We start from the raw sequence: 24067 nt of genomic DNA, 5'->3' as shown, positions 1-24067 counted from the left end.
TATGGTACTTGCGTATTTTTGTGCTAAAAATGTTCTTGAAATAAAATACTGTATGAAAAGGACATATACATATGTTGAAGAAAAACGTGGAAAAAATTGTAGAAATTAATAAAATTGTCTTTGTGGTAATTCTAAATAAATGAGATTATAATAAAATATAATAAATGAGACCCAGAAAGAATATATTCAATTTTTATTGTGCGACTCAACTACGAGCATTGAGCACCAGCAACCATCAATTTTAATAATAGTCGTTTTGTTGTATATTTTCTATTTTTATGTTATAGTTTAATACCTCTCTATCTTTCCAACATAATTTAATATTCTGCATTATCTAGTAGTATTTATTGCAACACTAGAACTAGTTGAGCTATAAAATGTTTCCTTTAAATATGATTAGTAAATAAAGAATGCATTTGATGATTTTTTGAAATACAAAATGGACATATTAGCTGACACAAATGATTAAAAGAGTGCCTTAAAAAAGAAAGGAAATTGTTACTTAAGCTATAGGATGGCCCATTTAGGTACTAATACATAAAATAATATTACCGGGAAGAATAGAGAAGATTTCTTGAAACACAACATGGCCATTTTAGCTTCCACAAATGATTAAAAAATTCCTTTGATAAGGAAAAGAAATGGTTACTTAAGCTATAGGATATCCGATTTAGGTACAAACATATAAAATAATATTACCGGGAAGAATAGAGCAGACTTCTTGAAACACAAAATGGCCATTCTAGCTTCCACAAATGATTAAAAAATTCCTTTCAAAGGAAAAAGATATGGTTCCTTAAGCTATAGGATGACCAATTTAGTTACAAACCCATAAATTAATATTACCGAGGAGAAAAGGAACGATTTCTCGAATTAAAAAATGGCCCTTGTAGTTGCCCCCAGCGGTTAAAAAATTGCTTTAAAAAGAAACGGTTTCTCAAGCTGCGAAACGGCCCCTCTGGGAACTGTTATGAAACAAAGGAATGTTCCGGGGAGGAAAACGAAGAGTTTCCCGGTCAAGAGAAAAACAGTTCTGGAGGGTAGTTCCGGAAAGTCAGACGCGGCTCGCGTTCGGGACCAGTAATACCGGTAAAGGAGTTTCGAGGAAGCATACGGCACTTTCCCACCGCTGACCAGTGGTCAAGCAACACCGGAGACCCTTGAACTGGCACGTAGTAACCGATAGCGAGTCGAGAGAAACAGTTGCCCCAGGTATCGTGGATCGACGGGGTCCGGGCGAGATTATTCCGGAGATACGGGTGTCGAGGGGTGTGCTCGTGAAACCCGCCTAACTCGTAAAACACGGCTCGCAAATATTTTTTTTACTCCGGCCCCTATTATCATACTAATTCCAATCAGACTTCGGAGCGACTCGACGAAAACCAGGCCCGGAATTGAAATATCCTGGGCTGGATCTTCTATCGATCCTCGGTCACCTCTCGCAGGCGTGCTCGGCACAGCGGGACGGATTGTCAGAGGCGAGTTGCAGTCCGAAAATCCTATTCGGACATTAGGGAAGTTCGAGACGCGGCCACGGTCTGGAACAACAAACTCTAATTACCGTAATTAATCCCGTTTAACTCTGTAAATGGGATTTTTCAGTTAGGGGACCGCCGCCGCCGCCGCGCTTGCCGTCTGAGCGCAGGCGGTATATGTATGTAGCTCGTCGTCCGGTCGACGACAACGTGCCGTGGGGACATCAAGGAAACATCTCCGAGACAATTAGCGAAGACCGAAGGACCACAGGAAACGCTGATGAAGACGGACCACTCAAAATTGCCCCGTTGTTTCTCTAACTGGCCCCTTTGTTTGCCCGTCTTGCGAGTCCGTTACGCGCGCCCGCGCTTTCGCAAAGCGGAAACAGGCAGGCCGGCGCGGGATTGTTCGCGACGCAGAAAAGTGAGGGAACAACTTCTTATTGTTCCGATTGACAACGGAGTATCGGATTTGTCCGGCTCTCCGTGAAATCCGCCGGCTTTTTGCCGCTCTGTTGCTGCGACTGGTTGAATCGGTTCCATCAACCTTTTGAAATTTGTTGTTCCCGGAATATTGGGTTTTTAAAGCCATGTCTTTTCACGTCTTTCACAATTTTTAGTAGCTTTTTGTTGCCTTCTGCTTCATCTTTTATTTGGTGAAAAAAAGGAGCCGATGAAAGTTGATAGAAAGTTGTTTGTTGTTGCTTCAGTGTGGACTTTTTCAGGAAATTTATTCTAAATAGTTGACCCTCGGACGACGGGATGGCTCTTATAACTAGTTGATGAAGTTTAGGACCAATTACTGCTTCATTTATCAATTTTTTAAAGTAGATTCTTGCAGGTGCTTCTTGTGAAGACCACAATTTTTCCATTGTGCCGAATGCACAGTAGCTGTTCATTTAATTAACTTTCCAAATAAGAAATTTGAATAATTGAATGGGGATTTTGATTCTCTGGGTCTGAACAGACCCGGACCCCACCGTCGGAGTAGTCAAGTTTAATCTGAAGATATTGTAGTCTAGGTTAACTAGAATTACTTCTCTAATCAAGATGGCTGAATTCAGATTGTTTTACTTTTTCATCATTGAACCTGGAAATTCAATTTTTGATACAATATGAATGAATACAGTCTTGCTATGTTTATAAGGTAATTGAATCCAATACTCAGTTCCTTTACTATTACAAAAGTCGTCTAATCTAAAGGAAAGAATCTATCTTACTAAACTTACCAATCTTATCAATCTTACTTCTTCTTCAAAATGTATCAACTAATAGAACTATGAACTTCCCCGAACTATGAAAATTCCAAAAGAATTGATTCGAATTTTCTCAAAGTAGGGACACCTTGAAGAAGGTAACTCATATCACTTTTATAAAAAATATGTCAGAAATCATCCCCCAAGCCATTAAAGTTAAAAAAAAAATCCATTGAACCACCCTTAGTCCTCTTAACATAATCCAAAGTAGAACCACCCTAAAGCAGGCACCTCGCATCAGTCTTCCCCAAAGTATATTAACGATCATGTCCAAATCACCAAAGTGCCAAAAGAATGAACTGTACCTTCCTACTTAATACCAGCTCACTTAGACGCAGAGCAGCTCGAAATCACCCTGAAGCGTCCATCTCGTATTATTTTTCTCCAAAAATATATCAGAAATCATCCCCCAAGCTATTAAAATTCCAAAAAAATCCATTGAACCTCCCTTAGCCCTCTTAATTCCGGACCTAACCTATAGTAACATAACCCAAACTAGAACCACCCTAAAGCAGGCACCTCACATCAGTCTTCCCCAAATTATATTAACGATCATCTCCCAAATTACCAAAGTGTCAAAAGAATCAATTCCACTTCCTCACTTAATTCCAGAGCTCTTAGACGCAAGCAGCTCTAAATAGATTCACCCTGAAGTATCCACCTCATATTATATTTCTCCAAAATATATCAGAAATCATCCCCAAGCCATTAAAATAAAAAAAAATCCATTGAACCTCCCTTAGCCCGCTTAATTCCGGACCTAACCCATAGTAACATAACCCAAACTAGAACCACCTTGAAGCAGGCACCTCACATCAGTCTTCCCCAACGTATATTAACGATCATCCCCCAAATTACCAAAGTGTCAAAAGAATCAATTCCACTTTCTCACTTAATTCCAGAGCTCTTAGACGCAAGCAGCTCTAAATAGATTCAGCCTGAAGTATCCACCTCATATTATATTTCTCCAAAATATATCAGAAATCATCCCCCAAGCCATTAAATTTCCCAAAAAAATCCATTGAACCTCCCTTAGCCCCCTTAATTCCGGACGTAACCAAATAGTAACATAGCCCAAAGTAGAACCACCTTGAAGCCTGCACCTCGCATCAGTCTTCCCCAAAGTATACCAACGATCATCCCCCAAGCCATCAAAGTCCCAAAAGAATCCAGTCAGCCATCTTCCACCCCCTTAACTCCAGACCAAGCGCAGCAGCAACACAGCCCAAAGTAGACCCTACCCTGAAGCAGCCACCTCCATCACGGCGATCCAGAGCATATACCAAAACCATCGAACGATTCTACAGAATGACGGGGTGGATCAACTATTCCTAGGAAAAAGCCTGGGACCCGGTAGGTCCCGGGCAAGTTCGCTCGTAAGCTCGGCGCGCCGCGCCGGTTCGACGCGGGTCGTAGCTCGGCAAGACACCGATCGCAGATTCTTCGTACGACACCGTCATAATCCATCTCTCGGGGAACTACTTCGCTAACTACCTCCACAGACTCGCCCGGGGTTGGGTTCTTTCGGGCGGAGGACGATCATGCCGGCGTTGCAACGCTCGGCAACGATGAGGTGGCTGCGGGGGTGGGCGGCGGCGGCTGGTAGCTGCTTTCGGGGCACATTAACGTCAATTTCCATCCAGGCTCTCGAGAACTTACTTCCAGTCCAAGTTCCTCGCAACCGAGGCAGAGCCCTGAAGTCTGCAGGTGGAGGCGGAACACCGGGGCAAGATGAGGAGGACGATGAGGAGAGGCGGGAGGGCTGGAGGGATGGCGGGAGGAGAGGTTGAAGGCGGAACGCGCGCCGCGGCGGTTCCCTCTTCGCTCGCATTATTAATGTTACGAGACACGCGAGCAAGCGATAGAGCGACGGAGAACCCGCGTAACCCGCTTCCGGATAAGACGGATTTAGGAAGAGAGGCGCGCTAAGGCACCGTAAGAGCAGCGAATGGAGGAAGATCAGCAGCCAGCCGAAGGTACCGCCGCCGTTGTTGCCGCTCGAGCATAACCCCCCCCCCCCGGGCCCACCCCTCGCGCCTCCCTCAGCCTGTCCTTTAGTCTTTGCTAATTGTCTCGGGGATGTTTCCCGAGGCAACTGCCGCCGCCGAGGACTGACGATTCGAGCGCCCGGTAATGAGCGAAACGCTCGGCAACTATGGCCGAATCGAGTGCCACTCTTTTCTTCAGGATAATTGCTCGATGGTCCTGCGATTCTTCGGGTCGAATGGGACCCAGAGGGGTTCATTTGGAGGTCGAGAGATGTGATAGGGGGTGGACAGGGGTTATTGCCTCTTGAGGTTGAGAATTTTTAGAATTTGCGATGGTGGTTTGGGGTGGTTAATTTTGGGGTGGTTAGTGGTTCTTTACATTAGTGAATTCAGTAATAGTAATTAACACGTTGACTGCCATGTCACCCATATGTGGGTGACGGAATTATTAATTGTACATTGTTATATATTAATTGTACGAAATTTGATTGGGTTCTATAAAATGCAAGAAAGTTGGAGGACTGGTCAATATCATACATTTAACTTTTTTCAATTTTTATTTCGTTAAATAACTTACTTTGATTTTATGGAATTTTTTAGGTTTCTAGTTTGGCAGTCAAAGTGTTAAACTCTATTTCAGTAATAGTAATTAACCCATTGCAGTACGATTTATTTTACGGTGTCAGTGATTAGAACTTTTTTGTAATTCGTAATTTCCTTAAAAAAAGGAGAAAATTTACACCTCTTTTATGTCTATATGTTCTTCATATATGTTCTTTTAGCTGTGCATTAACGGCGGCAAAATAGGAATTGGTAACAAACATATTTATTAGACTCTGAATGAAAAGTAAGACTCGATGTTGTAGTGCAAGGGGTTAATTGAATTACTAGTGAACGAAATATTACAACAATCTGCAGGTTAGTATAATAACATAGCTTGTAGATTGGAGAAGGAGAGTAGTACGGGAACGGAAAAGCATAATACATATATGCGTATACAGTGTGTTTTGTTTAACATATATTATCTTATTTTGGAACGTTATTGCTACTCTGACGATTAATAAGCACTGGCATAAAGTGGATTTGTCGTCTGCAAATATAAACATCATCGACTGTAATTCTAAAGTTCCAGGTGATGGAAAATACCGTCTGGACTTCAGAGAGTAGTTGGAGAGATTTTATATTTTTGGCTGGGATGTCGTCACGAAGCTATTGTCTCCAGGTCTCCCTCCATCTTTTTCCAGGATCCTCGTTTGAATTTTGAATTGTTGGATCTAATAATAACCGTGTTTGTACTGTCAACGTGAATTGTAAAATTAACTCCAGTTCTCTTTCTAATTTTAAAAGTCACTTCCTGATTGCTTCATTTATTAATGTACTGTCTCTCTACTCAGAAGTTTAACTTCAAAGTTTGATAACCCGCTGGAACAAGTTTAACAAAACGTCTATTATTAATATATCGGTGGGAGTACATTTGAGAGGTTTCAAACAATTTTTTTACTTAACCTCATGTTTACACTCTTTACTATGTACCTAAGTAGTGTAGACACTATCATGAAAAATTGACGTAGTACAGGTTTGAATTTTATAAACTTTCTTAAATACAAAAATTAGTGTTCTCTTCTAATAAAAAAATAACAAGTTTTAAAATTGCTTGGAAGCCCTGAAGTAGTGCATAAAAATAATTGAGGGGCGAAAGAAAGAAGGAACCAATTCAACGAAAATTTTAAAGGAATGAAAACAGCTACAAAAATTTTTTTCTAGAAAACTATTAACGATGTGGATGTATACTTTCTCGTGATACATGCATGCATCCTCAAACTAGGAGAAAACATTTTTTTTATTCATTTTATTTGTTGCTAGGCATGCGGATGTTAAAAGTTAATAATTTCCTAAAAGTTGGACAGTTTTTGCTGGGTGTTATATCCACTACTGAAAAAAGTATGAAAAATTGAACAAGTCCTAACGCTTACAGCTAGAAATGATCTCTTTTCTTCAGAAAAATTCATGTTACTAAAAAAAAAAAAGGTATCGTAAAGAGAAAATAATATTACCGTCCATACTTCTGCGACGTAGGTTCAAAAAAGAGGGTCCTAGAAAAACGCATTCAAATATTTTAATCTTAGTGTTTCAAAACTAAGCATAGCTCTGAAACGTTCATCGATTAACACAAGGTTTACCGAGCACTAAAAGTGACTATTTCGCATTACTTTACAAAAATAACAAGAACATGCTACCCACATTTTGAGCAATATTTTTCTAAGAAATAAAGTTGCTAAATAATTTCTTACGGACGTATCCCTAGAATCGAGGAATTGAGGGAATACTACTACTTCAAAATCATTTTTTTCTGAATCTTAGGGGTCGATTTTTAAGGGAATAATTTCTTAAATTAATATCGCATTCTTCTTCATATTTTCTACTTGAAATTGCTACAAAAAATACACAGAAAAATTGACTTCAAACTGTACATTTTTTTCTCTGAATGTTGAGATGAAATTTTTAAGGGTTGAATTACGCATCCATAGAATCTCAACAATTTTAAATTAAAAATACTAGAACCCGACATTGTGTCGGGTCCGCTAAACCTAGTGTTAACGTACGAAAAAGAAAATCGATTTTTGGAACAGGTTATTCGAGAATGCGCGCTTAAACCCTGCGGAGGACCCTGGAAGACCCGAGGAGCCTTCGGAGTCCCGTTTCTTCGGCAAATTGGAAGTAGCCCCGGTAACGTAGCTAGACGGAGGGCCGGGATCGCCGGGGGCCACATAAATTCGCCGTGGAAACCGGATTACCCCGGTAATTGCGTAATCGAGTAAAATATCGTCTTTCTCGTCGCGGCGTGGCGTCGTCCTTTCCGAAAGACACAGAGAGGGTTCTGTGCGTCGGATCCGGGTAACGTCGACGACACCGCCGACGACGCCGACGACGCCGTCGAGGACGGAACCTTCGTCGACGACGACGACGACGACGACGACGCAGGCCACGTTAGGAACCCGTGTCCGGGGGTTCAAACTTATCGATTTCTCGGGGTCTCCTTTCGCAGGAACGGCGGCGGGCCGGTCTCCGGATGTGCCATTGGAGGTGGCCCCTTAAAGGTTGCGCGAAAACCGAAGAAAACCGCGCCGGAGTGGAGCCAATGGCCGTGCCGGGCTTGCCCGATGTCCCGGCCTTTTTCCCGGTGATTTTTCCGCGGCGGCGTCGCGACGCCTCTAAGAAAGCCGTCCGCAGCGAATCGCAGCGGCGCAAAATCGAGCGGCGCCGCGCCGATTGGCGGGCCTCGAGCGTCTTGACGCCGCCCCTCGAGGAGCAACCCGGGAAAACAGAGAGTATCCTCTCTCTCTCTCACTTCCTCTCCATTACTCTCGGACTATCTCTCTCCTCCGTCTCCCTCTTCGCCGGCTTTTCCTACCTCTGTCGCCGGCCGGTTCGTTTTCTCTCCCTTCCGCCCCGGTTTCTTCTCCGTTCTCTCCTCGTCTCGCCCTTCTCCGGTGTTCTCCTCGCTCGCAGGACCTGTCCTCTCCCTCTCGAACATCCTCCTGCTCTCTCTCTCCCTCTCCCTCTCTCTCTCTCTAGGAATACGCGTCTCGTTCCCGCGTCTTTCCTCTCTTTCACCCGGCTCGTTCCTCCGCGACGCCGACGGACGCTTCTCTCCTCTCCTTCCGCGATCCTCCGCGTTCCGTTCTTTCCCCCCTTTTCAGCCTCCCTCGACCTCCTGCACCACCTCCCTCCCTCTCTAAAGTCCCCTCGCGTTTCCCGGAGCTCCACAGATTTTCCGTCTCCCTTCGGCTCGCGACGATGTTTCGTTCCGTACGTTTCCTTTCTTGTTCCCTAACCGCCTACCAACCGGTTTTCCTCCCCCGTTCGCTCTCGCTGCAACGAACCCGACGAACCCCGCGGGGGTGCGCCAGTAAGGGGGGACGGCGGGGGGTGGACGCTGCAAGATGAGGAAGAGGGCGAACCCACCCCCGCCCAGCGCAACGGCACGACGTCGCTTCCTCAGATATTAGATTTTACAAGGAGCTCGCCGGGATTTTCGAGGGGTCACGCGATAGAGAGAGAGAGAGAGAGAGAGAGAGGGGGGGGGGGGAGAGAGAGACGTGGATGCTGAACGAGGCTGCCGCCGCCGCCGTTGCTACTGCTGCCTCGTACACAGAGGCCCGTCGGGGGTGGGATAAATATTAATTACGTTCCTAAGGGTTGCCTGCGGCTACCGGGCCCCCGTTATACTTCCCGGTGTATCGGTGTGCGGCCCGGTCTTACCTCCCACGAATCTGCGGGATTACCTTGCCCGGTTGCTTTCTTATTGATCATCTTCGCCGAGCCGAGCCGAGCCGAGCCAACCAGGATATTGCGCGTCTGAGGAAGAAACCGGGAACCGGGAAAATTGCCAAGATTAGACGGCGTCTTTGGACAGAATACCGTATTGTTGCTGGTTTCTGGGAAAGAACGGTTCCGGAAATGCTATGGCTATGCGGATTTTTATGCGAAATAAAAATTCTATGAATTCGCAAGATACGAGAGCTACATGGACATTTTTCCCCCGGTTTTATATTCCTGAAATGTTTTCATTCTGCTGCATTTGTATTATCCGTTTGTGCCATGAATGCAGAAAATCCGCGGTCGTGGCTCTTGATCATAAAAATTCTATTAATTGCAAGATACGGGAGCTAAATTCACATGTTTCCCGCGGTTTTATTCATTTCAATTAGTTGGAAATGACAGTATTTGTATGTTCCTGAAATGTTTTCATTCTGCTGCTTTTGGATTATCCGTTTGTGCCATAAATGCAGAAAATCCGCGGTCGTGGCTCTTGATCATTAAACCTTTTGCAGAGAGGATTTTTTGAAACGTTGAAAGTATTTTTCGCGGAAAGTTAAACAATACGTCGAAGTCTTCAATCCCGGACTGTATTAATTAGCTTAAATTGCATTATTATACTGCGTACTAAATTAATCCCGGGGAATCTGCATTCATGTAAATACTCATGCTCCCGTTATTCAAACCTTGCAAACCAAACCCTGTAGATCATTCACCTCTACTTCGCAGTATGCACCCCTATTCATCACTGTTCAAGAAGTTGGGATATTTATAAATTAATTTACATCAAAACTGATATTCTGTTAAACGAATAAGCTTATCTGTAATTCGGTAGGATTTTGTTTCAAAAAAGCCTATGAACGTAACGTATGCATTTCTGGCACAAAAAATGTATGAAAATAATTCAAAACTAAATGTTTCCGATATTATTTGACAACTTTCCGACGGTCTTTAAACTGTTTCCTAAGTGCCTTCTTAAAAGCATCGTATTCAAAAGAAAATAAAAACGTAATTTTTGCAACCGATTTTGCAGAAGATTTTTAATAACCAACTGACCAAAGAATATTTCCTCGTACCCTCTATGTTGTGTTGAAGGATGCTCCATTCATAATTTCACGAAGAAAGAGGCTGATGACGCGTGGCGATACGCGAGAGTCAATTCAAGTGGTGCATCCCGGTGCATGGTCAGACCGGTGCATTATCTCGAGCGGTTCTTCGCGTTCACGTCGACCAAAGGAAAAAACCGTGGCCGATACGAGTCGTCCGAGGGACAAAAAGTGGTTCGATCGAGTCCCACGGCCGGTCTATTATCTGGCCACGGGCGGTGAAATTGATTCCCTTTATTAGAGGCGGGCTGAATTGGCCGCGAAAGTTTTTCAATTTCCCTGGCACTGTCTCCGGCCGTAAATTACATTGATAAATTACACAATGCCGCCTGGTGGGAGGCGAGCCAGCGCTCGAAGACACACACTCAGGTGTCTAGACGCGTTTGTGTACTTTAGACAGGGCGAAAATTTCATTTGCGAACGGGATCGGGCGTCGTCCTCGTGCGTGACCGTGGGAAACAGCAGCGTCAGTTATCATTTTAAAAATTCTCTTTCTTCTCCTCTCGATTGACAGAATAATAGACAAAATTACTGAAAATATCAGATCGATAAGAAATGAAATTCTTTCTTATTTTTTAAAAATTTTATCACAGTTTTTACGAAATTATTTTAATTAGATTTCTTTGCGGTAATCGAAAGTTAACACGGTGTAACCGGACATCGCCCCAGGCGGCGTTTAATGGCCCATCCATCGAATCTGCGGGTAATTATATGAAGTGGAGGTGGTCGAAATGGAACGATCCGGTGATTTCGTGTCACGGTTGGACGGTGATCGCGCGAGATTATCCGCGGAGTACTCTTCCGCTCGGTGGGTAACCAAGCGGATTGCTGCGACTCGTAGGAATCACCCTCCGGGGAAACGGGTTTAGGGGTTGTTGGTTCGAAACCAGGCTGAGACAGTTCGTGCTGCCTTCTGACGGCAGCTACCTTCACTAACCGTTGCCGTACACCACCCCTTTCTCGCGTTATTCGCCGTTCCTGCATATTTTTGTAATTACACCATCACCATCAATATCCTAAGAAAAGGGGCAGCAAGTAAATTATGAAAAATTATTTCAAGTCCATCTATGTTCACTTTTTAGTACATTATACTTCAGAAAATTGGTTTACAAATTTTATGCAATATAGGAAGTCAATGATCCTCAGAAGCAGATTTTTGGGGTTGAAATAAATTTGGAGGTTATACGAGAAAGGTCTATGTACCACCATTTCTTTTTTCTTACGCTTCTCAATGGACTTCAGAAAAGTAAACTAATATGTTTTAGATAGGATAGGAAGTCAATGATCTCCAGAATTTTTTTATTTATCCTCAGAAGAACAAATTTAAATACAAGACATTTTAATCGAGAAAGAAAGATATTGGTTTCGAGAATTTCTTGAGGGTGAAATAATTCGATGGTCCTGATGCAATCTTTTATAATTTATGTTATTTAAAAAAACCAAAAATTAAAAAGTATAACCAGCGTAGAGAGACCCAGGTATGCTGGGGTCTCTCGTGACTCCAACAAAATTTCTGCATACTAACTGTCTAGTACGGTAATTGCAAATACCAAGTTTCTTCAGAACATTTGCATCATTTTGCTCTTAAATTATGCTTAAAGGTATTTGCGAAAATTTGTGCAGAATTTTAGAGAGGTCTGATACTTCTTAATCAGAACCCTTACCTAGGGGTTGAAGTAACAATTAAAAAATTGCCAGCAAGTAGAGTGTTAAGATTGTCAAAAGAAGAAGAAGAAGAAGCAGAAGAGGAAGAGAAATATTTTGAGACGGTGGTAACTCGAAGACGGCGAGCGCGAGCTAGTCGACGATCGATGGATCGATTCCAGAGGATCACCGGGCACCCTCGACGCACCGGGTCGCAGCAATCGACCACCACCATTACCGCAAATGACGTACTTAGTTGACGGTGATTTCCCAGTGATTCGATCCGACCGTCAATGTTCCTTCGGACAATGATTCCAACCCCTTGGGAGTACGCGTAGGTCTGTGCCCCCTTCTTCGTTCAGCCTATTGATTTTCCATTTGGAAGTGGCTCGCCACTCGAGGCGGCAAACGTCCTCGCCCGACCGATTGACCGACATTCGATTATCAATCAACGCGTCTCGATCGATCGCCTCGCAACAATGAGCAAAACACCCTCGACACGCCACCGAGGAACCCCTCTGAGGGTGCGCCAACACCTTACCCCGGACCTGACTCAAAGTATGCACCACCCACTGCGCTTGGTCTGCAGGAATTGCACAAAAATATGGCAGACTCTTCAGATTGTTAAATTGTACTTCTGCAGGAACTTCATTATTTCAATTAATGCGTAGGAGAAATTTAAAGCACTCGGCAGAGTAAAAATATTTGAGAATATGTATCGACTTTGTTAACATTATTAAAAGGAGAAAGGAATTCTGAGTTCTTTGAGCTGTGACTTTGCAAGGAAACATTTCATGGATAAGGGTAGTTGCTAACCTCTTAACCGTGTAAGATGTTTAATAATTGTTAACTGTATAAGATATTATTTTCTTACCCAGATCTGTGTGCAGGTTATGCCTTTTTAAATAGATACAAATATGGCAGAATATTTTTCCCTAAAACAGTCCATAGGACTATTTAAATACTTACTTTAAATGCTAAAGCAGATAACAAGACATTATTGTGCGATATCTTTTTCGCAATAATTTTTCAGAGTTCATTAAACCGGGGGTTGAAAATTGCTTGGTCCAAGAAAAATGCGAGGCGATCGATATATGGAGGGAGAGGGGGTTCAGGCAGTAATTAATGCCACTGTTTGATTTGGACGTATTCGACGGTTCTGATTGGGTGAGCTAGGGGGTTGCTGCTTCTCGGCTTCCGAAGGAAAGAACAGCCCGGGGCCGTTCGCTCTGCGATATGTCGTGAAATGCTGCTGGAGCAGACGATGCACGACCCGACTTAAGAGCCAACGAAGTCGTCGAGTTTGGATGAGACGCGCTCCGACGACAAGACGATGAGAGAAACGCTGGAATGAAGCACTTTAGGGGTGGCGAATGTGCACGGAGTTCACCCGTCAGGTGTTCAAGGTTTAACGACGCGAGGAGAGCATTGACAATCCCTTTGTGTCGGTGTTTGAACCTTTTCGAAAGAATATTCTGAGCCTCAGTAAAAAATTCTCTATCCTTTTCTCAATATAAATCTGTTTTCGATTAATGTACTACGGAAAGTGTCGCTCTCGACAGTTCTCTATTATAAAAACGGATACTTGAAAAATTATTGGGGAGGATTCATGATGATCCTTTTTAGTGCGTCAACAAATTTAAAATATTCTAAAAGGCCAATGCTTTTTAAAAAACAGAAAAATGTTTCTCTGGACAATTCCTTGTGGAAATAATGAAGTGAAAATACTTTTTTTTATATTTTACAAATTCTTCAATACTACGAATGTATAGACTAGCAGTGTAGTGAGATCCGCAGTCTCGTTAGAAGAAAAAAAAATGAGTTTGATATTGTAGACTGGGTGTTATTTTAATTAGAAGAATCTCATTTTTGATCGGAACTGAGGAAACATTAGTACTTCCATTTTAAAATAATATTTTTCTGAATCTTCAGGGTAGGTTTTTAAGAGAATACTTTGTTAAATTAATATCTCATTCTTCTTCATATTTTCTACCTGAAATTGTTACACAAAATAGACAGAAAAATTGACTTTACTATACATTTTTTTTCTCTGAATGTTCAGACGAAATTTTTAAGGGTTGAATTTCTATTTGGTATTTTCTCGAGTTAGTAGACCATATATTCGAATCAATCTCACTTCCTTTATACTTTTGCTAATTATCATTACTCTAAACTGAAGAGAAAAATTAACATTAAATAAAGTTCCTTTTTTCCTGAACCTTGTAGGTAGGTTTGTAAGGGATGAATTGCTATTTGGTATATCCTCGAGCTGAAAGGCTACATTATTCAAGTAAACTCACTCCGTTAGTGTTTTCTAATAAAACTTCTAACTTCACTTCATCCCCAAATAAGTAGAGAAATTAACTTTAAGGTCTCCAATAAGGGGTTGGAATTTCCCCACTGCTTTCTTCTAAATTCCTCTTGTATTCGTAAAAAATAAATTGTTTAAAGTTACCTAACGGTCTATACAAACTCCAGAACGGGTCTTCCATCATTAAAAAAAAGAAAGAAATACTCCAAACTAAGAGGTCTGGAGGGTAGAATCTCCTTGAATCGTCGGACCGGTTCTTCAACCCCCTCGGATTACGCTATACTTTTTTATTTCCCAGCGGCAGAAGATCGTGTTAACGGAGTTATCCGAGGGTCGAGTATTCAATTTGCTCAAGCATGGAGTAACTCGACCGGATGTAACGCGTGTCAGCTTGGTGGAGGGGGGTGAACGAGGAGGGTTGGTTTTCTGTCTTCGTATGAAAAAAGAAAGAAAGGAACAGGTTCTGGATAAAGATACCGGTATTAGGTCGTCCGAGTTTTTCCCCTGGGTCGACGGTATTTACCCTGTCGAGGCGGATTTTCCAGCGATAGAGTGAGAGAGAGAGAGAGAGAAAGAGAGAGAGGGGGGGGGGGAGAGAGAGATAGAGGGGGTGGGCTCGGATGAAGACAGCGAAGAGGGTTGGAAAAGCGAAAGGAAAGGAAGGCAGGGACGAGGACGAGGGTGCAGGATGTAAGACGAAGGAGGCGTGGCCTCGGCATTGATCCAGAACCCCCACTCTCGTGCTTAAAAGTACGGCCCTGGCTGCTCCGTTCCGTGGCTCACCCCCGTGTGCTCGACCTCCTGTAAGAAACCGGCAAGAAATGAATATTCATGAGCCACCGGCTTCGTCGTCTCTCTACCTTCTTGATTCGAGCCGGCGAGGACCCGGGAAAAAAGGGGATGTTGCCCGGGGATGATACCGGAAGTTTATTAAATTTCCTGACCGAGCGGTCTACCCTCCAATTATTCTTGTCGCCTTTTTTATTCGGACCTCGCGGAAAGATTCATATTTGCCAGAGAGTCGTGCACGACCTGCGCAGGGGTTGTACAGGGTGGGTTCGTTGATACGCTGAATGTTATTTACTCTGGGTGTGTTTTACAATTTTTGTTTCACTGGGAAGGTGTGAAGGGTTGAAATGTTGTAGCTCGTGAGATTATTTTGAGAGGAATTTGAAAATTTGGAAGGAAATTTAGGAGATGGGGTGGTAAAATCATTTACCCGGCGTGAATTTTACAATCTTTAATTCGTTGAAATTGTGTGTGGGGTTGAAATATTGTGGTTAGCTTGTGAAATTTTTAAGTCGAGGGGAAGTGGAATATTTGGCTAGAATTTGGAAAAAGGGATGGGGAGGGAAAGATGTAGGGGGTAGATTCGTTGACATATTGCTAATTATTTACTTCGTTCGTATTTTAGAATGATAATTTTAGTGAAGTGATGTGAGGGGTTGAAATATTGTGGTTAGCTTCTCAGGTCTCTTATTTTTAGGAGGATTAAGAAATTGAGATGAAATTGATTGACTAGAAAAATGGGGGATGTCCTGGAAAAGTATTAGAAGGGTTACTAAATTTAGTGAACAAATTTTATTCGAGCTACCCTCGAATAATTTACTATTCCTTCTGTTTGTATTTATTCAGTTTTTCTCTGAGGATATTAGGTCTGGATAGGGGATGCGGAAGGTACCTTTTGGGAAGATTACTATAATTTATTTTGTACATATTTTACAATTTTTATTTAACAATAAAGCATCGAATCCACACAATTATTCGACGATTTTTCCATTTGAAGCAACATTTAAAATTTCTACACAAACTTACACTCACAGTCAGACAGTCACAAATTACTAACGGATTGAAAAATTAACATTTCGCATATTCACTACCTTCATTTTTTACGCTGATCATAATTAAACGTTTCTATAAACGACGACGCAGTCTGTATGCATTAAAACGACATGGTTGATTGAAATTATCGTCAGAAGGATGTATTAGATTTTCCGCTTCCATTTTGTAATTTGTTAAGGGTTGGCACTATATAATTAATCGCGCTTCGTTTCTTGGCGCGTTAAGGTATTCTTGAGGGGTGAAAATTAGATCTGGCGAACAGTTATAGAATTCAAGGAGCCAGCTCCGCTGGAAATATCCATTCACCGGTGCGTTTGGATTAATTATAGCAATCCTATTTCTATTTACTGTCGCAGGATATTGCTTTATCTAATTGTCAGGGGGAGAGATACCTAGCGTCGTCAATGGATCGGTAACAAATTACAAAGTTTCATATGTAACACAATTTAAAATAATCGTGACGCAAAGCTAATAGATAATGGCATTGGTTAACATAATAATACACGCACTCTGATTCACAAATACACTCATTATCAAAAATACAGCAATGGTAAAATACAGTGTACAATTATAATTTCATACATATTTTCAAGATTAGAAATTTGTACTGTACTATAATTATTACTGGATTGTGGAATGTTACGAATTAAAAATACTGTTAATTATTATTATATACAGTTCTTTATATGTTCCAAATTTCTACACGCCAGGAAGGTTGGAAAAGGGGTAGTTTTCTCAATGACTATAATAGGTATAGAATATCTATAACAGGGGGTGACTTTATCCAAGCTTCATCAACAAATTTTAAGTACCTGATATGAAATATAAAATCTTCATAAAACGTCTGAAATTTAAACAGATAATCTCTTCATTAAAGAAACTTAATAATTGTCCCTACACGTAGGGGTAGTTTCTTCACATTAACGCTTGAGACTTACGAACACTATTCCATCAGGATCATTATTTTTGCATTGTGCTTAGCTTCCTCGCGACCCTGTCACCCCAAGCAGTCTCCAACCAGGGGGATGGTTCGACCTTATTTTTTCAGGACAAGTAGGGATTAAGATGGCCGCGCGACACCCCCGTTTTCTGACGGACCACGACGCAGGGATGTTATTTTATCCAATTCCAGGATGCTGTTCGCCACACGAAGAGAGAACAGGACCGACCAAGGGGGTGGGCGAGCGGGGGTGGCACGCCGGTGGATTGGTTGCCGGCTACGACGTTCCCAGAGTACACTGGGAGTTTGTTCTAACTTGCAGTCGGTGCCAGTTCTCCTCAAACAGGATAGATTATATTCCACGTCTCTCCATTTCGTTCCCGCCTAGCTCGCGAATCGCTCGCGCGCACCGATTGCTCGTGTTTGTTCAATCTAACTCCACTTGGCTGCCGCCATTTCGCTGATTGTGAAAAATCCCAGTCTGGTACAGGGGGCTATGGCCTAGGGGATTTGTTCGCGGAACCCGCCTGAAAGACTATGGCTGCGGCCACCGGGAATCCTTGCGTCCATAGAACACCGATTTCATCCCCTAACTGGCTCGTTCAAGCTATCCTTCCTACAACTTCATACATCATTTTTGTACTGGCTATAATAACTCTTTTTTGTCATCATCTGACGAAGTTCTGAACAGATCATTGACTCATACAGAAAGGAATCACATTTTTCATTTAAATCGGGTTTGAAAATTCAGCGAATACGCGAGCCATCAGATAGGAATCGTCTGACGAGTCTGATCAAGACCAACCATTTCTACTTCTTGCTACATGCAGAAGAGTATATCTTAAAGCACGCGAACCCGACGGATAATTAACCCTTAAGTGGACCTTCAAAATGTACTTTAAAAATGCAACGATTCAATTAAATTGTATTTAATATTATACTTATATTTGGACAGTGAAATTTCATCTAAATCCACAAATATACTATTAATTAAATGACGTATTAGGTCACACCGGCCCGAATTCACTTAAGGGCTAACCTCGGTTTCTTCGACAGAGAGTCGTCAAACAAAAAAAAAATGTTACTCCTTGTTTTTGACTTATTTTTACATGTATAACTACATGAACATACTTTCCTATTTTTCACAGTGTTAGTGACCGTGATAAATCTAGTTTTCCGAGGGATTTTTAATACTTAGAAAATCCTCGTCCGCGAAAGGCGTTCTCGGTGCTTATTGCATTCTTCACTGAACCCCACGGGATAATGAATAACGGAAGGTTCGCCCGCTAATAGGACCCCATTAAAAAATTCAGGGCCTGTCGCGGGAACAAACGATCCGAAACGGCGATGTTCGGGGTAATATAATCACCCGGGGAAAATTCCCGCAATTTTCGGGGGCAACGGCGGTAACGTTGCATGGAAACACGGGCCCGGAGCCATTCAATTATCCCCAATTATTTTCCCTCGGGGGACAGCCGGCGTAAAACGCGCGCGTCTTCGTCTTACGTCGTCCGGCAACCCGTTAAACCCGAAACGGCCGAGGGGGCTGATTTACGGGGCCGTTAACGTATCCGATAAAATACAAGCATCAGTTTTACTGCGGCCATTCCGTGTACGAGGAATTCCCGCGCAGGAACGTATCTCTTCGCTTTTCCCCTCACCTGTTCCACCCCTCGCCACTTTCCGCTGTGTTCCTCTATCTCTCGTCTCTCTCTCTCTATTTCCGTTTCTATTGCCCACGGGCGTCTTGATCGCGACAATTTCAATCGGCTGTAACGATCCTCTTCACCGTCCGTGTGCTCGGTATCTTTTTTTTTTCCAGGGGGCGGAGCCCCTGCGCGATTTAATTCACTTTGATCGCCGCGGACCAACGCTCGGCAACGGAAACCTCGAATTCAGATCCGAAAGATAGGATTAACCGGGCTTCGCGGAATATATTGTCCGCGGGCCGGTCTGCCGGAAGCTGCTCCATTGCCCGTTAAATTATCCTCCGCCGTGATTTTTTCACCCTCTCTTCAGGATCCCTCCCGCAGGACTTCCAACGATGGCCCAATTGTCTCGTTCTCCCGGCCGAGTTTTCTGCGAATAATTAGCGACCGATGGGGATAACGATGCTCCGTGGACTGACCAGTTGCCAGATGAAGTGCCGAGGGTTGTTGTACACCCTCGTCGATTTGCAGGAGGTTCTACTTATGACTTACGGAATGATGGAAATATTTAACCCTTTGCACTACGATTTATTTTATGGTTACGATGATTCGAACTCTTATGTCGTTCGTAGTTCTCTAGAAGAAGAAAGGAGTTTGTATTTATTGTATTCTTAAGAAGATAGAATTTTATCTCGATATATGGGGAATTAATAACATACGTATATTTAGTAGAACCTATTCGAAATTTTCATCATGACTCGAAATTGATGTTATAGTGCAATTGATGTCAGTAGTTAATGGAGTTTCATGCTATTTATCATTGAACCGAATGGCTGCGTAGTGCCTGGATTTATTTTGCCACTTGTAGAAGAAAAATTGCTTTAATTCGTAATTTTTTAAATTTTGTAAAAAGAGTTTACTCGCCCTTATTAATGTATCTATTTTACTGTGCATGCACTACATACGTACACAATCATCAATCTAGGTACGAATCTAATTGAGGAAAGTTTTAATTGTCTAAATATATTCTACCTTGACTAGTGATCATCCCTCACCATTTCGTAAAACATTCTACCCCTCCGATATGCAAGACAAATATTAATACTGTCTGAATAAAATTCAGTTGTAATTCGTCAGAGTAGTTATTATTCGTTTCTCAAAAACATTCCTCTTTCTGGTCCATTAAGGTCGCTGTCATTTTTCAAAAATCTGAAAACCTGGTTACCAATCTTTCCTTATATTCTAAGTAGGTGACAGAAACCATGCTAACCAGATTCTACATAAACCAGAGTTTCAAAAAAGTTCGTACCTCAAAACCTACGTAAATTGCAATGTCTACCTATTTTCAGTATTTTCTGCTTTCAAATTAATACGTGGAAGTAGCTTAGCGAGTGTGTCAGGATGAAGGTAGAACATTTTGCTTTCGACAAAAGAACCAAGGATAATCTAACTACATCAGAATTATTCAATTGAACCCAGAACAGAATCAACACATTTAAAATTCTCGAGACTATTTCACCAATTGTTCCTCCTTCAAATTAAAAAAAAGTAATTATTCGACTACGGATTTTAAGGCAAGATTGCAAGGTGCAACTTAATAGAATGGAAAGGTTAATCTGATCTAGGGATGCCAATCTATAATTTTCAGCTTGTTAAAATAATTGAAATAAGAATAAAATGCCTATTTGGCTCGAGTCTCTTGCAATTTTCATTTTGCATAAAGATCCGCAGTCCAGTAATTATAATGTAGATGTAACTAAATCTATTTAACGTAAGTCCTTCCATTTCCTAATTAAAGAAAAAAGTGCATCAATCTTGCCAACACCCTGGACCCAAGTGCATCGATACTAAAAGCTACCATCCAACAAGTGTTTCGGAGTTTTCTGCGAACAATTACCGGCCAATGAGAGGAGTAGCGTAACCTGCGGTTACGTCACGAACTCATAAACTGAATTCTTGCGCTCCTTTAAAATATTTAGAGGATCCAGCCCAGGCTGGAGGGGTGGCTGGGTAGGGGGTGGCGCAGACCGAGGCGGAGGAGCTTGTAGGTGGCGGAGGAGAGACTCATCCAAGTTGGCAACTTTCGGTCGTATTAGCTTTTGTATATATATTACCTCATTTGCGAGAGGAAAGCTTATACTTCTACCCCCTGTAGACACTATATAGATATATGTGCACTCACCTACCACCTCCCTTTACAATATACTCGTGCACGTGCTCCGGCTATATTCCCAGCCTCGCTGTGCGACCAAGTCGGTTATCGTCGCGGGGCCAACGAATGGGCTGTCGGAAACTTTTCCAAGTAGACTGCCGCAATTTCGCGCGATCGTGAAACCTTCGAGAGCCTGACAATACCAGTCGAATGGCGCTCGATTTTTCCTGGGTCACGCTCCGCCCGGGAACAATGCCGATTGTTATCAGATCCGTCAAAGTCAGAACAATTTTTACATTCTCCACGGAGGAGATGTTGCAAGCTTCGTTTCATTTAGAGAATACGTGCAACTGTACTACGTTCTCAGAGCATCAAGATCGACACTCGAGCCCTAAGACCTAATTAAAATGAATGTAATTATTCACTGAAAATCTGAAAGCCTGTTTGCCATTCACCCGTTTAATGCAGAGAAGAAATCCAATCAAACTAGGGTCTAAGTGTATCAGGATTGGCACTCTGAAACATAATCGAAACTAAAATTATTTTATAACAATCCTGAAAGCTTGTTTACCATGCCCTTGTTTAATTCGGAAAAGAAACACAAGCGAGCAACATAGTTTCTTATGTGCATCAGAGTAAGCAGAAATTGCTCCAATTCTGGGACCTAATCCAGAATAACTTGTCAAAAATGTGATTGGTTCGTATTTTCTTCCTATAGACAAAAATAGGAACCGAAGCAGTCATTACACAGGTCTATCATAATTACGGTTAAGTGCTACAGTTCTGAAATATAACACAGATCTAACTTGAACCAAAATCTAAGATATGAGCTAAAAATATCAAAGCGAGCTTGACAGTTTCCCTTGATAAGTTTTCACAAATCGAAGACAGGAACCAAGACCACTCATAACACAAATGACCCCAGGTGTTTCAATCACTACCCAAATAGGACGATGATCAAACATAAAGCATCTCCTTCACCTGATCTCCAAACCCCATCGAAGATTCCAAACCAGGCGTAGCCAAGACCGAACCTAAAATTTCAAAGCAGACAAATTTCTACGAATTAAAAAGAGGAATCTAGGTTTCAAAGTGTAACCTAGGTGCCCCATAATCAAGAAACACGATGGTCATCAAACTTGCATTAGAAGCCGTTAGTTATCGATGTCTCCTCCAATCCAGTCCCTTAAAGGTCTTGCTGATCTTTAAATCTGAGCTGACCAAGACCAAATCTACGTAAATCTCCAAGCTAGCCTGTCAATGTCCCCTCACAAATATTTACAAAATAAGAATAGGAATCTAGGTTGCAAGCTGTTCTCCAGATGCTCCCCAATCGAAATAAAGAACACACAGCAATCACTACCCAAAGAGGACTATGATCAACCACAAAGGCCAATTAGCAACATCTCCTTCACACCACCCCCCAAGTTCCATCGGAGATTCCATACCAGACCCAGCCAAGATCAAGCCTAAAATCTCAAAGCTGACAAATTTTTACAAATTAGGAAGAGGAACCTAGGTTTCAAGGTGTAACCTAGGTGTCCCAGAATCAAGAAACACGATGGTCATCAGACTAGCATTAGATACAGTTATCAATGTCTCCCTTCAATCCAGTCCCTTAAAGGTCTTGCTGATCTTTAAATCTGAGCTGACCAAGACCAAATCTACGTAAATCTCCAAGCTAGCCTGTCAATGTCCCCTCACAAATATTTACAAAATAAGAATAGGAATCTAGGTTGCAAGCTGTTCTCCAGATGCTCCCCAATCAAAATAAAGAACACACAGCAATCACTACCCAAAGAGGACTATGATCAACCACAAAGGCCAATTAGCAACATCTCCTTCACACCACCCCCAAGTTCCATCGAAGATTCCAAACCGGACCCAGCCAAGACCAAGCCTAAAATCTCAAAGCTGACAAATTTTTATAAATTAGGAAGAGGAACCTAGGTTTCAAGGTGTCCCCCAGGTGTCCCAGAATCAAGAAACACGATGGTCATCAGACTAGCATTAGATACAGTTATCAATGTCTCCCTTCAATCCAGTCCCTTAAAGGTCTTGCCGATCTTTAAATGTGAGTAGACCAACATCAAATCTGTGTAAAGCTCCTGTCAATGTCCCCTGACAAATTTCTACAAATTAAGAATAGTAACTTAGGTTACAAGCTATTCTCCAGATGCTCCCCAATCCTAATAAAGCACACACAGCAATCACTACGCAAAGAGGACGATGACCAACCACAAAGGCGAATCACCAACGTCTCCTTCACCGCACCCCCCAAGTTCCATCGAAGATTCCAAACCAGGCCCGGCCAAGACCAAGCCTAAAATCTCAAAGCCAGTCACCAGCCAGGTAATCCATCTAAAGGGAGCAGGCTGGCCTAGCCTAGCCTAGCCCGGGGTGTATCAGGACGAGGGATAAAAACGGCGAGCAAGAAGCAGGTGGAGCGTGTCGGGGTAAGAAGAAGGGTGTCGGTGCATCGGACAAGTATTGGCCGGCTGTCAGATGGTGGGTAATGTGTAGAGAGAAGTGTTGGTAGAAGGAAGGTACCTACGCGGAGGTTAGGTCGGAATATAGTTTAAGCTAGACGAATGGGCTGGTGGGTGGTTCTGGAGGCAGAAGAGTGAGCCGAGGCGGGTAGTTTTGCCTGGGTACCGCCACTCCACCTCGCCGACCCGGTCTCGTCCCCCTTTCCATCCCCTACCTCCTTCACCGCCCAAACCCCCCCCCCGTTACTACTCCGCCACCTTCTCCAACCACCTCCTCCTCCTCCTCCACCTCCTCCGGCTTCTCCTCCGCCTCCTCCGACGACGCCATACCCTCGTTCATAATATCCTGCACGTCAGACTTTGAAAACTCCAACAATTTCCTCCTGCCGCCTGGTTGGAGAGCCGAAAGAGGAGGAGGCCCGGGGAGCCAGGGGGGGTTGCCGTCCGGGGCTCCGGGGGTGTTGGGGGTGTGTGGGATGGGGTGGTGCGCGCGGGGGTAGCGAGGTTTCTACGTGGAGATAGTTCCAGGCTGGTGATGCTGGTGCCGGCTCGTCGTGGTGGTGGTGCCGGCGGTGGTGGTGGCGAACCGACGGTGCGAGGGAGACGAGTTTCGAGTTTATATAAAGTTCGGGCCACATCAATAATTATAAGTAGAGAGCCGAGGCAAGATGGCGCGCTCGACTGGCAAGCCTCTCCCCCGCGCCAACCCCCACCGATCTCTCCCCCTCCCCCCGAACCCCCTCTCGCAACGTGCCAACCGAGTCATTATTCAAACCATCTCTTACTTCCTCTTGTTTCCTTGTCCGTATCGTGCGCCTTCAGTGGCTCTTCCGCCGGTTGGCTGCCTGGTCGGGGATGATCGACGTGTCCCTGCCCGTGATCGAGGATCGATTTC

Source organism: Halictus rubicundus, chromosome 1 (assembly GCF_050948215.1).
Source record: "Halictus rubicundus isolate RS-2024b chromosome 1, iyHalRubi1_principal, whole genome shotgun sequence".
NCBI classification, from domain to species: Eukaryota; Metazoa; Arthropoda; class Insecta; order Hymenoptera; family Halictidae; genus Halictus; species Halictus rubicundus.
The sequence above is the reverse complement of the archived record's forward strand: the minus strand, read 5'-3'. Positions refer to the sequence as shown.